Source organism: Ambystoma mexicanum, chromosome 5q (genome assembly GCF_040938575.1).
Source record: "Ambystoma mexicanum isolate Mex_15411 chromosome 5q, UKY_AmexF1_1, whole genome shotgun sequence".
In the NCBI taxonomy this organism is placed as follows: Eukaryota; Metazoa; Chordata; class Amphibia; order Caudata; family Ambystomatidae; genus Ambystoma; species Ambystoma mexicanum.
In genome coordinates this window covers 1,326,655,622-1,326,670,905 of record NC_090933.1, presented here as the reverse complement: position 1 = coordinate 1,326,670,905, position 15,284 = coordinate 1,326,655,622, and the positions used below count along the sequence as shown (strand labels likewise).

At 45.6% G+C, this 15,284-nt stretch overlaps 1 pseudogene; it reads right to left on the bottom strand.

Annotated features, from left to right (window-relative positions):
* The window catches only part of LOC138498529 (zinc finger protein 268-like), a 66,526-nt pseudogene that overhangs the window by 42,726 nt on the left and 8,516 nt on the right, over positions 1-15,284 (bottom strand).

Here is a 15,284-nt window from a genome sequence, read left to right as displayed (position 1 = left end):
TAGCACCACAAAGTTATGTAAACATGATTGTACCGGACGTTTTACAAAAAACAGAAAAGGGAGAGCTATTTCTGTGGATATCGTTAGACATAAACAGTGAAAATGTTTTAATTTTTACTACTTTTCAAAATATAACACACTTGGGGGATTCAACTACTTGGCATGGAGAAGCTACTTTTAAAACATGTCCAGCACCATTTCTTCAGTTTTACAGCATTAATGGCACAATAAATGGGACAGTGATACCTTTAATTTTCGTTTTAATGCCTGGAAAATCAGAAGAACTGTACAGCTGTATATATAAATTAATTAAAGAATCATTGCCAGAAAAAAAAACAAAAACAATAATCATGGACTTTGAACAAGGACAAATAAAAGCATTTTCAAAAATATATCTAGACACACATATTCAAGGGTGTTTTTTTCATTTCGGACAATCATTATGGAAAGAAATTCAGAAATTAGGATTATGGACAATGTACATAGAGGACACAGAATTCCAGCACCAGATCAAGAAATTATATGCGTTAGCTTTTGTAAAGGAGGACATGGTTGTGAAATATTATGAAACTTTAATTGCATCAGAATACTACACAAATCATGAGGAACAATTAAGTAATTTAATGGACTATATGGAGTGCACGTGGATTGGACAACTAACAAGACATGGTACCAAAAGAAAGGGAAAATATGAAATACACGTATGGAATTGCTATACATCGGTGAAACAAAACTGGCCTAGAACAAACAATGTACAAGAGGGGTGGCACAGCAAAATAAATAAGGAATTCAACACAAACAACCCGAACTTATGGCACTTCATCAACAATCTAAAATCTGAACAAAATAGACAAGAAATAAAACTACCACAAACAATATCGCTGGAAAACCAACCAACCACCAAAAATAAATACAGAGACTATGAAGAAAGAATCACAAGCATAATAAACAATTTTGAAAGTACAGAACCTATGCAATTCTTAGAAGCAGTAGCATACAATTTAAAATGTTACTAATAACTAAAAGCAAACTCACCAAAAAAAGCGCCAGGTCCGGACACCGAAAACACACACCAAATGCTGGAAACCATATCCAAATAGCTACTCCATGCTGAATCCATCCGTTGAAAAAAGAAAGAAAAAAAAAATCCAAAAAAGACGTACTCCATGCCAAAAAATCCATAAAAGTTAAATCCATCCATGCAGGAAAAAAAAACCAGGAAAACAAAAATCCTCGCCAAGTGAATCCGTCATCCGTTGAAGTCGAAAACCAAAATCCATTAACAGGTTATCCAAGCCAAAAAATCCAAAACACGATCCAGTAAAAAAAGCATCCAAGCAGAAGAAAAAAATCCACAAAAAGAAAAAATCCATCCGAAAATCCTTTGAAAGTGGGAGCGCGAGCAAAAGACTTCAAAAATGGCGTCTACGTCGATGCACGAAACGTAATACGTCATACATTGCAAACAGAAAACAATTATAAATTACTAAACATGTTAAAAGTAATACAACAACACCATCTAGTGTTCAAAAAGTAATACATACAAAATACATTTTTTCTATGTTACAAAGCAATTCATATATTTAATTATTTAGGAAATAAAAGCACATTTATATATTTATTTATGTTACCAGCTTACAATGTTGAAAATAATACAAATATTACAACAAATAAATATAAAATATTTATTGAACGACAATTGAAACATCAAATAAAAACCATTGTAAAGTTTATTTATTTTTACCATTATAAAGTTCATTTAATGCATTTCGACCAATTTCGACCCTTTGACCACTCGACCCTATTACAATTCGACCAAATTGAGTGGACCCTTTAACTGTCGATCCTTCGACTGTCGACCCTTTGGCTGGACACCGTTGCAGAATCATCCTGGCAGAAGTTGACATTGATGCGCTGTGGAAGTATACCTGTTTGATGTTAAGAAGTAGTTGTGTGGCACTCTCTACCACCAGTAGAGCGGCAAAAGACTTACTGAACATTCTGAACTGTTGGTTAATCCTAAATGGGAGACTTAATTGGCAGAAGAGGAGCTCTATTTGAACTTGTTATAATACTGGATTTCCTTACTCTTTTGAACTGTTGCTTGACATCCTGATTGAATCGGGGGAAAGGGAACTCACCCAGATTACAAGGAGCAACAGTTACCAGGTCTTGCAGACAACTGTTCATTTTGTCATGTTTAAGATGCTATGCATATCCCAGAATCCCTGTTTTCCTGTGTTTTACCCGAATACTCCCAGTCAGTCTCCTCCTAGAGCACCAGCTTTTCATCTCCCTTTTTATCATATGTCGTGTTCTTTCTGGTGCCACGGTATTGACAGTAATAAGCACCCGCTATTGCATCAGCTGTGCATACGTTAGGCAGCTCGTTAAGTGTGGTTTCCAGAAAAGGGGCTAGTGATGAAGCCGTCGTGTATTCCTAAAGATGATCGTCATATGGTCTGACCATGGACCGGGGGTTATATTTATGCTGTTGATCAACACATTAAGACTGGCCAACCAGTCCAGCGCTCTGCCTTTGATATGGGTTGCCTCAAAGTCATGATGTTGGAAGCCTGATCTGGAGAGTGTTGCCTCTGTGCTAGCTGCCAGATGGCCTGATCCATCATTAACCACTAAATGAAGGTCCCCCAAGAGAACCATCTTGGATGAAGGCTTCAAGTGTGAGGCTGGAATATCCGCTAAGTACACAGGAAAATCCGCTGTAGAGGTGGGCGGGCGATACATAAGAACAATGTCAGTATTTGTTTTGGGGTTTACCAATATTTTGGCATAACAAATTATCACAATCATTTTGCACGGGGGCGTGGCTTGGAGCCGATGGCGAGCGGTAGCTGATCTGCCGAGCTCCGGCCGAGACGCCGTTTCCTGATCCTTTTTCTCCGGCTCACGCGCGGCCCCAGCCCTTACAGAAGGATGTGCGGTTGGGGGAAGCGATTCTGCACCTGAATAACTATTCGGCCCGCCGAGTTGGACCCCCGGACACGGCTGCGGCCCCAAAACGGCTCTTCCCCCTCCCGCCCTACTCGGATCCAAGATGGCGCCTCGCACTGCATAGCGGAGCCTACGAGGGGTACCCCTCCTCCAGCGGACTTCCAGGCCTGATGGGGTGAAGCGGAAGCACGAGAAAGTAAAACGACTCCCCCTGGTGCCGCCCGTCTGACAGAGGACTGGCCCGGCTCGGGTCACTCTACCGATTCAGCCCCACAAGAAAAGGCGCGCGGCTTCCCGCCCACCCTTACACCTCTGAAACTCGCCTCTGTGGCCGCACGACCAGACACGGGGGCGGAATGCAGCTCACGGCCCGGGATTCGGCTGGGCAGGGGGCCCCACTAGCAACTCCGCAAGTGATCTATTCTTCGAGGCCTAGGACATCCGCAACCATCACCTCAAGATAAGAATAAGAATAAGCACAGAGCCGCCACCATGGACTCCTTTGTTTCCGCTAAGGTGAAGACCCCCGCTCTGGCCGGGGCCGGCTCCTCTGAAGCCGCCCGGACGAGCGAGGGGGTGGCCGCCGATAACCACTCGCAGATACTTGATGCCATAGCCTCATTAAAAATGCACATTGACTCTAAGATCGATGAATTCAAGGTTGAAATTCAACTGATCCGCCAAGACGCTCACAACTTGGCGGAGAGGGTTGCGACCGTCGAACAGTCGACGGAGGAAACATCCTCAACCACCACAGCCTTGAATTCAGAAGTTGCCCTCCTGAAGAGGAAAGTTGCCTTCCTGGAGGAAAAGGCGGAGGAGGCCGAAGGTCGGGCCAAACGGAGCAACATCAGGATCCTGGGTGTCCCGGAGGGGAACGAGGGGGCAAATACCACATCCTTCGTCGAAACCCTTCTGCTGCATGAAATAGGGGCCGGCAAACTGACCCAGGGATTCTCAGTCGAGAGGGCCCATAGATCCCTCCAGCGGCGCCCTCCCCCTGGATCGCACCCCAGACCTATAATCGCCAAGATACTGAACTTTCAGGATAGAGAAACTATCTTACGGCGATCCAGGGAGGGGGGCCCCATCGAGAGAGGGGACTCCAAAATCTCTATCTATCCGGACTACACGCAGAAGGTTCAGAGAGAGCGGAATTCATTTGTCCCGATAAAAGCTAGGCTCCGACAACTGAACCTAAAATACAGATTGCTATATCCATCACGCCTCAGGGTCGTCTACAAAGAGCGGCTGGTATTCCTTGATAACCCAGAGGCAGCCAACATGTGGCTAGAGGACAATAATCTGGCGGATGGCAAGGACAATTCACGGAATGAGGCCTAACCCCCCCTGATCTCACAAGCGACCCCCAATAACAGTAAGAATCATTGTACATGACGCTGGAACTCAGAAGGTAATCCAACTTCAGTCTTTCACTTGGAAACGGCCTAGCTCGGCTCCGCTGCCAGGCCCTCGCCCCACCCCCAGCGTAGAATCCACCCGGTGTAGGCACCCGCCTGACCCAGCTCGCGCCCGTCTCCCGGATGGGCTCCGACGGCTCGAGAGCGCCTGAGCACCACGACAATGTTGTAGTCGCTGGGCGCACCAGTTTGAGTTTTGTTATTAGTTTTATTAGTTGTACAGTCTTCATGCTTCTTTTGCCAACAAAGACCGAGATGGGTCCGGGACGTGACCCCGACGACTGGAACTTAGTGTCGTTCCCCCCGCAGCCCACCTACGGAGGACTAAAGCTGGGCCGGACTCCAGTGACCGAGTCCCGCATTAAATCCAAAACTCGGACCCGATGGCGGCACACTTCACTGTGATGACATGGAACGTGAGGGGTATGGGCTCATACCTCAGACGCAATCGTATACAATCCTATCTTAAGAGGAAGAAATTATCGTTTGCACTCCTTCAAGAGACTCACCTCACGACGGAGGCCATGTCCAAGATTGCAGACCGATGGGCTGGGACTGTGAGAGGGTCCCCCTATTCCAAATATGCCAGAGGGGTGCTAATATGGATAAGCCCGGATGTGCCCTTCCAGATGGAGGGGAGTGAACAAGATAAAGAAGGGAGATACGTAGTGATTTGGGGCACAATGGAACAGACCCCAGTCTGCTTGGTCAACTCCTATTTCCCACACCACGGAATACCGGCGTACCTCACCACAATGATTACAAAGCTGATTCGACACCGGGACCGTACCTTCATATGGGGAGGGGACTTCAATTGTGTTGCTGACGCAACCGCCGACAGATCGCTGCCCCCCACACCCGACCAACCTTGCTTCCCGTGCCCTGAGGGAAACTCTGGAGCAGCTCAATCTAGTGGACATCTGGAGGGAACATCATCCGGCTGATAGGATTTACTCCCACTACTCAGCCCCTCACGGAGTCCATACAAGAATTGACTATCTGTTCATCAATAAGGAGCTCGCCCCACATGCTGCAGCTACAGAGTACTTGGGGCGAACGATCTCCGACCACTCCCCACTGACTATGCTATGGCAGTTGAGGGGCCCCAGACCTCCCATCCCCATGTGGAGGATGCCGACTGCAGCACTTGAAGATCTTGAGTTCAGGGAAGACCTTGCCGAAAAATTGGAAGATTACCTGGAAATCAATATGGGGTCGGTATCCTCCTGGGGCACATTATGGGAAGCTATGAAGGTGGTGACCAGAGGTGAAATTATATCGCGAGCCGGTGGTACTCGCAGACAATTGCAGAGAACGCTTGAAGCACGAGAAGCTGAGATCTCCCGGCTAGAGTCTGCTCACGACAACTCCACAGAGGCCGAGAACAAATTGAAGGAAGCCCGCGCGGAATGTCGACAAGCATGGGAAAGACTAGAGAAATTTGATTTCGCCACACACACCACCCGATCCCACAAAGAATCGGATAAACCAGGGAGATTACTGGCTTGGCTCTGCAAACGGGAACACCCCAAACATCTCCCAGTGGAAATACGGGATGCCAATGGGACATCCCACACGACCCAGCTGGGGATCAATGAAGCCTTTGCCAAATTTTACACCGAATTGTATGCTCACGAGACGCAAATTCCTACTGAAGACATTATAGACACACTTGAGGAGATAGAACTTCCACGCATCTCACTTGAGCAGAGAGAGGAACTGGAGATGGAGATCACTCTTGAGGACGTACAAGGGGCGATCAGGTCCCTCTCTAACAACAAGGCCCCTGGCAGCGACGGCCTCCCACCTGAGTTTTACAAGGCGTATGAGTCCATCCTCACCCCAGTTCTCCACGAGGTCTACCAGGAAGCATACATGAATGGGATTCTCCCCAACACCATGAAAGAAACCATAATCGTCCCTATGCTTAAGCCGCACAAATCGCCCACCGATTGTGAGTCTTACCGCCCTCTGGCCATGCTAAACTACAATGCCAAGATCCTCACATCCATATTGGCTCGCAAGCTGGCCAGAGTGGTGGGATCCATTGTCCATGAAGACCAGAACGGATTTGTGCCTGGGCGCAACACCACTGCTAACCTCAGGAGGCTACAGCATGTAATGGCTGAAACATACGAGAGGGACGAGGATCTGGCGGTGTTGTCGCTCGACGCTATTAAGGCCTTCGACTCCATATACTGGGAATGGATCAGGGAGGTCCTGAGAAGATTTGGCTTTGGAGGGGGCTTCATCAGGTGGATCGAGGTCCTCTATAATTCCCCAATGGCGAGAGTGAAAACGGGAAGAATGGTATCAGCAGCCTGGGAAATACAAAGGGGAACGAGACAGGGGTGTACGCTATCGCCCATGCTGTACATACTGGGCCTGGAACCGATTGCATTGTACTTCAGGCAGCAGCTTTTCGACGCTGGTATCAAGGTGAGCACTAAACACCACATAATATCTCTATACGCAGACGACGTCCTCCTTTACCTAAGCACTCCCGAGCTTAACGCACCGATAGCACTGGAGGTACTAGATAATTACGCGAAGTACTCGGGGATCCAATTCAGCAGAAGAAAATCCTCTGCCTTTCCCCTGGCGGGCCTACGCAACATTCCAGAAAGCAAACTTCCAGTGATAGGAATAGGCTGGCAACTGGTCAAGTTCCGTTACCTGGGGATCAATGTAAGCCATAACTCGCTACTAACGCACGAACACAACACTGAGGCCGCCATCATGAGTCTTCGACGCTCTATAAAATTCTGGTCCAAGCTCCCATTGGCCATGGTGGGCAGGGCAGCGATAGTCAAGATGATCGTACTCCCCCGATTCCTATATTTCTTTGTGAACATTTGCCATTACGTTCGACCGCCCTTCTTCAAGAAGTTGGAGGCTATCATCAGGGACTTCCTTTGGGGCCCCCACAGGCACAAACTGTCACTATCTGTTCTCTCCCTACCACATAAAGAGGGTGGAATAAAGCTGCCGGATCTCCAGTTATACTACCTGGCCGCCCAGCTGAGTCACATAACGAAATGGCTCTCGGACGAATCTTCGGCTGAGACAGAACTACTGAGGCAATCCTCGAACAATGTGATCCCCAAGGAGACCCTGTGGCATCCTACACGGCAATCCCTGGTCATCTCACAACTGATTGACCTGGGAAGGAAGATATGGGCCAGGTCCTGTTACATCAGGAGAGTACAACACCCATATTCCCCGGATAACCCCATTTTAGCAGATACCTGCCGAACGGATGCAGACCTCTCTACGGCAAGGAGGTGGGAAGAATCCGGCATATACACATGGGGCGACATGTACGAGGAAGGGGAATTCAGGGACTTTGAATCTCTTGAGGCCGCCGAGGGAATACCCCCGGGCCAGTTCCTCTGGTACCACCGCCTTAAACAGACTGCCAAGAAACAGTGGACAGGCTGGCCGGAGGAACCCTCCCCTGACCCTCTACTTCAGGAAATGCATGACCTCTCGGATGGCTGGAGACCAGTCTCCAGACTCTACAGCAGACTATGCGACAAACCTAACCCTAAAGGCAAAGAACTGAGAGCAAAATGGGAGGCGGATCTCGGGACCTCGATCACGGATAAAGAATGGGAGAGAGCGCTAATATTTCCCAAAAAAGTGTCCAGGAATACCAGATTCGGTCAGATCCAACTGAACGTCCTGTACAGGACATACATGACCCCTCACAGGGTCGCCTCCTTCAATAAGACATCCTCCCCTGCATGCCCGTGGTGTGGGAATGATAAAGCGGACATGATCCACATGTTCTGGACTTGCACTAAGGCGATGACACTATGGTCCAAAGCCAAACAGACTTGCATGGACGCCGGAATGACGAGGTACAAATGGACCCCCGGCGAGTGCCTCCTGGGGATTTACCCCAGACCTAGCAAGTCCAAGCATGCTGTCAGACTAATGGACATCTCATGCATCCTGGCCAAGAGAACAATTGCAATGGCCTGGAAGACGCCGTCGGGCCCCAGGCATGAACGATGGCTCAAAGAACTCGAGAGATGGACAGTTGCAGAAACCAGGGCCTGGCAAGAGGGAATCACGTTAAGCGGCGAAGCCGAATGCGGCACCCTGGAATCATGGAAGGCCCTCCTCAGAGACATACGCTTCAGCGCCGACTACAAACCCCCCTGAAATCTCGCAGCATCACACTGACACTATCCCCTGAAGCCAGCACTGGAGGGACAGCCTTCATATGCGACCCCCCCTGCATCCTGAAATTCCGGGTCGCAGGCCCTAACCCATCCATCCACTGTGAGTTCGCTGTAACATGAAGACTGTTGTTGATTTGTTTGTTCCCTCCCCCTCCCCTGCCCCCCTTGCACCGTCCCCTCCTTTGTTTGAACCACTGTTTGATTTCTTGTTGTATTGCACGTTTTTTTTCCACTAAAATCAATAAAATACGTTTTTAAAAAAAATCACAATCATTTTGCACTTCCAATCTCACTGTGTGTATTTTAAAACAAGCTTTGTGTATCAGTTCAACCCCCCGCCCCTCCGTGCCCCAAGGAGCGATCCATTCTGAATATTTCATAGCCATTGGGAATGGTAAGGGTTAAAGCAGGGAAGAAAATGCTCAGTGAAACGATTACTGAGCCTGGAGACGCCAATTGTCTAGCTAATACTACTTCAAAAAGGTACAGACGTTCAAATTGTAGATTTCAATTATCAAAAAAATACACCAGTTCTTGGGGTTTCTGTATTGTAACACTCTTCATTTTCAGTTAATTTCATGCAGAAGCACTGGCCAACGCATTTCAGACTGATAGTCCTTCTTCAGGGTGGGCTCCAAAGAAATACAACTAATGTAGTCTTATAGAGACAGTTCCTTATAGCAGCAAATGTGTTGCATATATACCAGAATTTAGTTTTACGCAATGATACTTACCTTCTACTCATATCTGTTATTTGCATATTGCAGCACGGTGTCCAGTTAGCTCCACTCATTAGTGTATCATAGCACTACATTGGACTCATAATCATCATGGCACGTTGCCTAGTTGGAAGAAAAATAACAGAATCCAGTTTTCAAGCATCTTGGGTGTATATGTTTGGTGCATTTACAATAGCCACTCTAGAACTTGTATTTACCGTGGGAATTGTCCGGAGGGCATACAGACGTTAATTCTTATGAATGTTTGGCTTTCAAGGCAGCAGTGCGCAGTGTCTCCGGTACCTAAAAGGGGTCATTTAAATAACGGCCTCAGAATGGGTGGGAGAGAGTCTGTAATGTGCCATACATTAAAAAAAAATAGTAGGCATCTATTTAACGAAATGACATCTTCTTACCTCCAGTATAAATGATCGTGCTTGTGGATGTTATCAGAGGTTTAGAGCATGCAAAAAGACCTAACAAGGAAAGAAAAGTAACTCATTTGCTTATGTTTGCCGAATGACTTGACTATAGTTAGAATGCAGTTAAGCGTAACGCTGGGCCATCCTTGAAATGTTGTGATCAGATTACCTTGTGCGCTGGCAACTACTCTCCTGGTATCCGACGCCGGGCCCACCAGTGAGAATGTAATGCGCAACATCATTGCGCACAAGCGTGATGATGTCTAGTGTACATAAACTTGCAGCGTTTCCTATCGCTACATATACCGTCCCCAATGGAATCATGGGCGGTGAAGTTTGAATATTCTCCAAGCCGTAGCGTGCAAACTATGGTCTTGAAATGTGGCAATTAAAGAATGTTAGAGTCCAACCGTAGAGTAAGACCGTATTAACTATCCAAGTCTCGGCCTGAATCTATATGCATGTTCTATCGATCAATGTCGAACTGCATGGATAAACTCTATGTGTGCAATTATGGCCAATGTACATATACTTACTCTCTATGGTTGCATACATGAAGTGCTTTATTGCTATATGTATCTAGCAAAATGAGTTAACATCTATGGTGTCCAAATCTAGGCTACTAGCTACTAGCTCGAATTCACCATTCAGTCTATATCTTACTACTGATGATCTTGTGTGTCTTTCCCCAGTAGGTCTATTTTTGACGGCCCATCAATAAAGAGTCTCTCCTCTTCTCCCAAAGTGTTTTGTTTAACGTGGGGAATGTTATAATAGAACTCAGTATAATCTGTGCAGTTGTGGACATGATCACCTTCCTCTACGGGTTCAGCTATGAATGTGGCTGGATTCACTACTTTACATCTCACAATTTTAATGGCTGTGTTTGGAATAATCACCTCATATACAGACGCTCTTTGTGTTGTCAATGTACTTTTGGGTTTCTCTAAAACGGCGAACAAAGCATGCTCGACATACAAACTCATTGCACACCCCATAGTTATACTTGCAGCCTATTCAATCGCAAAAGTGGCAGTAGGCAATGATTGCTCACAAGGTCAATGCGCTCGTATTACTGGGTCTAAAATCCCATTGTAGTATGCCAACGGTTTGTATCCTAATGTCGGCCTTTATGTAAGAACTGCTGTCATCACTTCTCCATTTGTGTGTCAGAATAAATAAAATTCCTCACTAGAATTGGGAATCCCTAACACAGGAGCTACGCAAATTGCCCTTTTCAGTTCCTCAAATCCATCCTCCATCTCCTCTGTCCATACTATTCCATGCTTGCCCATCTGTGCTTTCTTGAGTGCTTGTAAAAGTGATTTAGTGTATGTGCTGTAGTCAAGCACCCAGGCCCTGTAGGCATAAAAACTGCTGCATTTGCTTCAGTGTCTTAGTCTTTGGAGTCTTCATAATCGCTTCTGCTCTTTCAGGTGTTACTTTTCTTCCCTTCTCGAGATATTAGCTGGCCTATATAGAACACTTCTTCCTGACAGCACTGTCATTTCTCTTTGTTTACTTTGTACCATTTCGGCGCCATTGTTGTCATCAACTGACTTGCGTCTTGCCTGCATTGTTCTTCTGTCTCACTGCAAGTTAATAAGTCATCTACATACTGAATAATTGTGCTCTCGAGCTGGATGTTGCCCACATCCATGTGGAGGACCCTATTAAAGATTGAGGGGCACTCACAGTACCCCTGGGCAGTCATGTATGTTTTAATATTGTCCCTATACTGTTATACGTCAGTGGTGAATCTGGTTCAAGCAAACGATTCTTAATCAAAATCATCAACAAGTTCCTTCAACAATTGACAAACAACAAACTGTCAGCTGTTGTAACTGCCCCCACAGGTTAAGCTGCCTACAACATAGGCAGTGTCACTTTACACCGATTACTACTCCTTCCAGTAGAACACCAAAACAAATTAGACTATTACAAACTTTCTACAGAAGCTGCAATGGAACTACGCAGAGTGTTAAAACAAATGAAAATGCTACTAATAGATGAAGTGAGCATGGTCTCCAACCTAATGTTGGCTTTGATTCAGGTCAGATTGCAAGAAGTACTTAAAACAAACTACAAAGAACTCTTTGGAGAAAAACACATTATTGTTTTCAGAGATCTTCTTCAATTGACACCAGTGAAAAACATGCACCAATCTGCAGACCTCACCTACGCCAACATTTTTAAAAAAGTATTAGAGTTGGTGTACTATCTAAAGAAGCACAAGCAATATTAGAAACCCGGCACATCCATGCACTTTATGGCGATAACTCATGTGCTACTGATGTTATGGAACAATTAGCCCACAAATATGTCCATTGTATGGCCTTAATGCCAACTCTTGCAAGCTGTTCCAAATTTAATGAAACAATGTTGAAAAAAGAAATGCAAACAATAATTGAAATTTGCTCCACAGACAACTGGACGTACATGGTATGACACTACCCATGTGTCAACAAGCCACAACAAGACTAAATACCTTAGAAAATTCTATCTCCAACACAGCTGGTTTGGAGAAAATATTAAAATTATCCTTAAACTGTAGAGTAATGCTTAAACGTAACCTTGAGGTGGAGCAAAGACTAGTTAATGGAGCACTGGGTACAGTTGTTGGCTTTCAAACATACCCATGTGACAACAACATTCAGTTTGTCAATATTCTCTTCAACAAACTTTCAGAAGTAAAAAGGATAGGGCGCTCAACAGCTCGATTCCTTCTCTTCAAAGACATGTATGCATGCAGAGAACAATTTTCTCTAACTCTTGCATATGCAGTCACTCACCATTCATAAATCCCAAGGTCTTACCTTCGACAAAGCATTAATAGATATTGGTAACACAGTCTTTAAAGAAGGCATGAGCTACGTAGCACTATCACGCTTACGTACACTTGACGGTCTATTTCTAATCAACTTTGATACAAGTAAACTAAACGCTGATATTCCTTGCATTATAGAATACAATAGACTACGTTCACTATACACCTCCCACCTAAAATCATATCCTGTTCCACAAAAATGAAAACGTTGTAAAAGAAAACTAATTCAAACTGAAATGCAACAGGATCTAACTGAAATCCTCCAAAGAGAGTAAAAGAAGCTAATACTTCATCAAAAACCACAACCAGAGAAGAACCTATTAGTCAGAGTAACTTAGGTACTTCATCAAAGAAGCAACACACACTCCGAAGAAATTACTTGGACACAGAACTATCTGGTCCATTCAAATTTTCAAATGCAACTGGTGTAAGTTGTTACGCAAATGTAGCAAAGAATATTTGATTTCAATTGCCACCAATTGTTGACAACATTTACTTACACAGTACAGACCAATTGTGTTTGTAAATGTTAGTCCTTCATAGAAACGCAACAAACAATCCTGACAACACGTATAGTGTTCACGGAATAAGACAAGAATTGGACTACTGTGCTAGAATGGTGAAATTCACTATCAACTCACAAGAAGATCCACAAGAAGTTCTAATGTACTTACTAAAAGTACTGGAAAACAAAAACATACCTATACATGAAATCATCCAGATTTCATACATGTGGAAACATACATGCACTCTCTGCAACAATGTAACACAGGAACAAATCCCTAAAGGGTTTCCTTCCCATACAATTTCAACAACTTGACACTTCAATAATTACTCTTCACGTTAGGTTCTCTTGTTCAAACACGGGGTTCCCTTCCCCAACAGTTCAACAAATCTTCGTATCAGAAACTTTTGAGAACGTACAGTTTTACTCAGCCCTGTGCAGGACCATTCTGACACTTTGGCTGACATGGCCCTGGAACTCTTCAACTTTTATCCATTTGGGTTGTGCCCCAGGAACTCTTAACTTTTACTTCCACCGTTAGTTCTTCTGACAGTGGATCAGCCTTTTGCCACACCTTGTTACAGCTTGCAAAACTGTTCCCCATCTCCATATATACAAAAGAAGGATATGTGTGCTCGTGGTCATGGGGGGCCTGTAGGCACCAGATGCCTGCCTCCAGCATTTAAATTTATGTTTTCAAAAGGGGTCGTGCTGCTCCCAATTATGGGGCTCCCTTTTTTTGTTGTCCCAGTGAGGCAACATGTTACCTCTCAACATTCTGCTGCAACGCTCCCCAAACAAATGCCACCCCTCTCAGCAGCCCACTAGATGATGCAGGCATGCTGCTAATCACTTCCTTTCTTAAAGGGGAGCATCCAAAGGGGGAGTTATTTACAAGCGATGGTGCATCAAAGTGACCGTTGTTTTGACAAGACAATGGTAACGTTTCCTTGTTAAGAAGTGCAAAGGGACATTTTTATTTTGAATGCACACACAAAGCACCAGTGAGCTGCCTAAATCTATGCCCTCCTCCAGGACAACTGCACACACAAAACAGTTTAAAACTACCTGCCTTATTTTCACATGTTCATATTGAACACATCTGGCACTCACTCACAAATGTCTCCATGACGCAGCACCCCTCTACCTCGCTCAGAGATTCAACCCTCCACACACCGACAGACCCACAAGAACAGCCATCTCCAAAAGCATCAGGGCACGGGCAGGGGGTTCAAGTTTCCCAGTCATCGCGGCCACCAACTAAAGACTTCTACCCCCTCACTCAGGAGCATCGAGTTTCACACAGCGTTCAGGAAAGCAATCAAAACACTCTTGTTTGTGTAGGCTCCTAAACACCTGCGGTCTTATATGTATAATATATGTAGAACTGTACTCCTTAAGACAGAGGCTCTTCACACAACTAAGACATCCCTTGTATGTATCATATGAATATGACCGTATTCTCCAATGCACTTTCTCCCTGTAACCTTTGCAATGCCTCTTGTTCACGCAACTAAGACATCTTCTTGAAACAGCCCCTCGATGCCTGTAGGCGCTTTACAAATACAAAAAATAAATAAATAGGCGCGATAAGACAAGGAGGGGGAACAAGGGAGGACAAAATAACAATCTTACTAGGCCTTGTGTCATTCAGATCGCACAAGTGCGGGGAGGGGGAGAAGTGCCTGGGAAGTGCAGTTAACTTACAAGTGCAGTCGGCGGGTGGCTCATAAGTGTAGAGAGAAGGGAGAGTAGAGTTGCAGATACAGACCCTTAAGTGCTGTGGAGCCCTGAAGCAGTGCGAGGGCAACTGGACATGGAGGAGCCTGGGCCAGAGTTCAGGGGGTGACCAGATGACCAGTGCACGGAACAGTCAGGTGCATCAGCAGGGGAGAAGAAGAGAAAGCGGTAGCGAAAAGGAAGGTCTGGAGTTGGTTCCGGAACCGGATGTGGTTCCGCTCAAGTTTGAGAGAGGCAGGGAGGCTGTTCCAGAGGGAGGCCGCAGCCGAGGAGATAGATCTGCCCCCAACTCTCTGCTTAGAGAAGTGTCTGCCCCTCAGAGAGTTGGAGGTGGATGAGCGGAGAGCTCGAGAAGGAAGTTGTTTTGGAATAAATATTTGGAAGTAGAGCTGTCCCAGGCCCCAGAAAGCCTTTTGGACAATGCAGAGGGTCTAGAAGTTGATCCTTGCAGCCACAGGGAGCAGGCGAAGAGATTTTAAAGCTGGAGAGATACAATCCCTGGGCT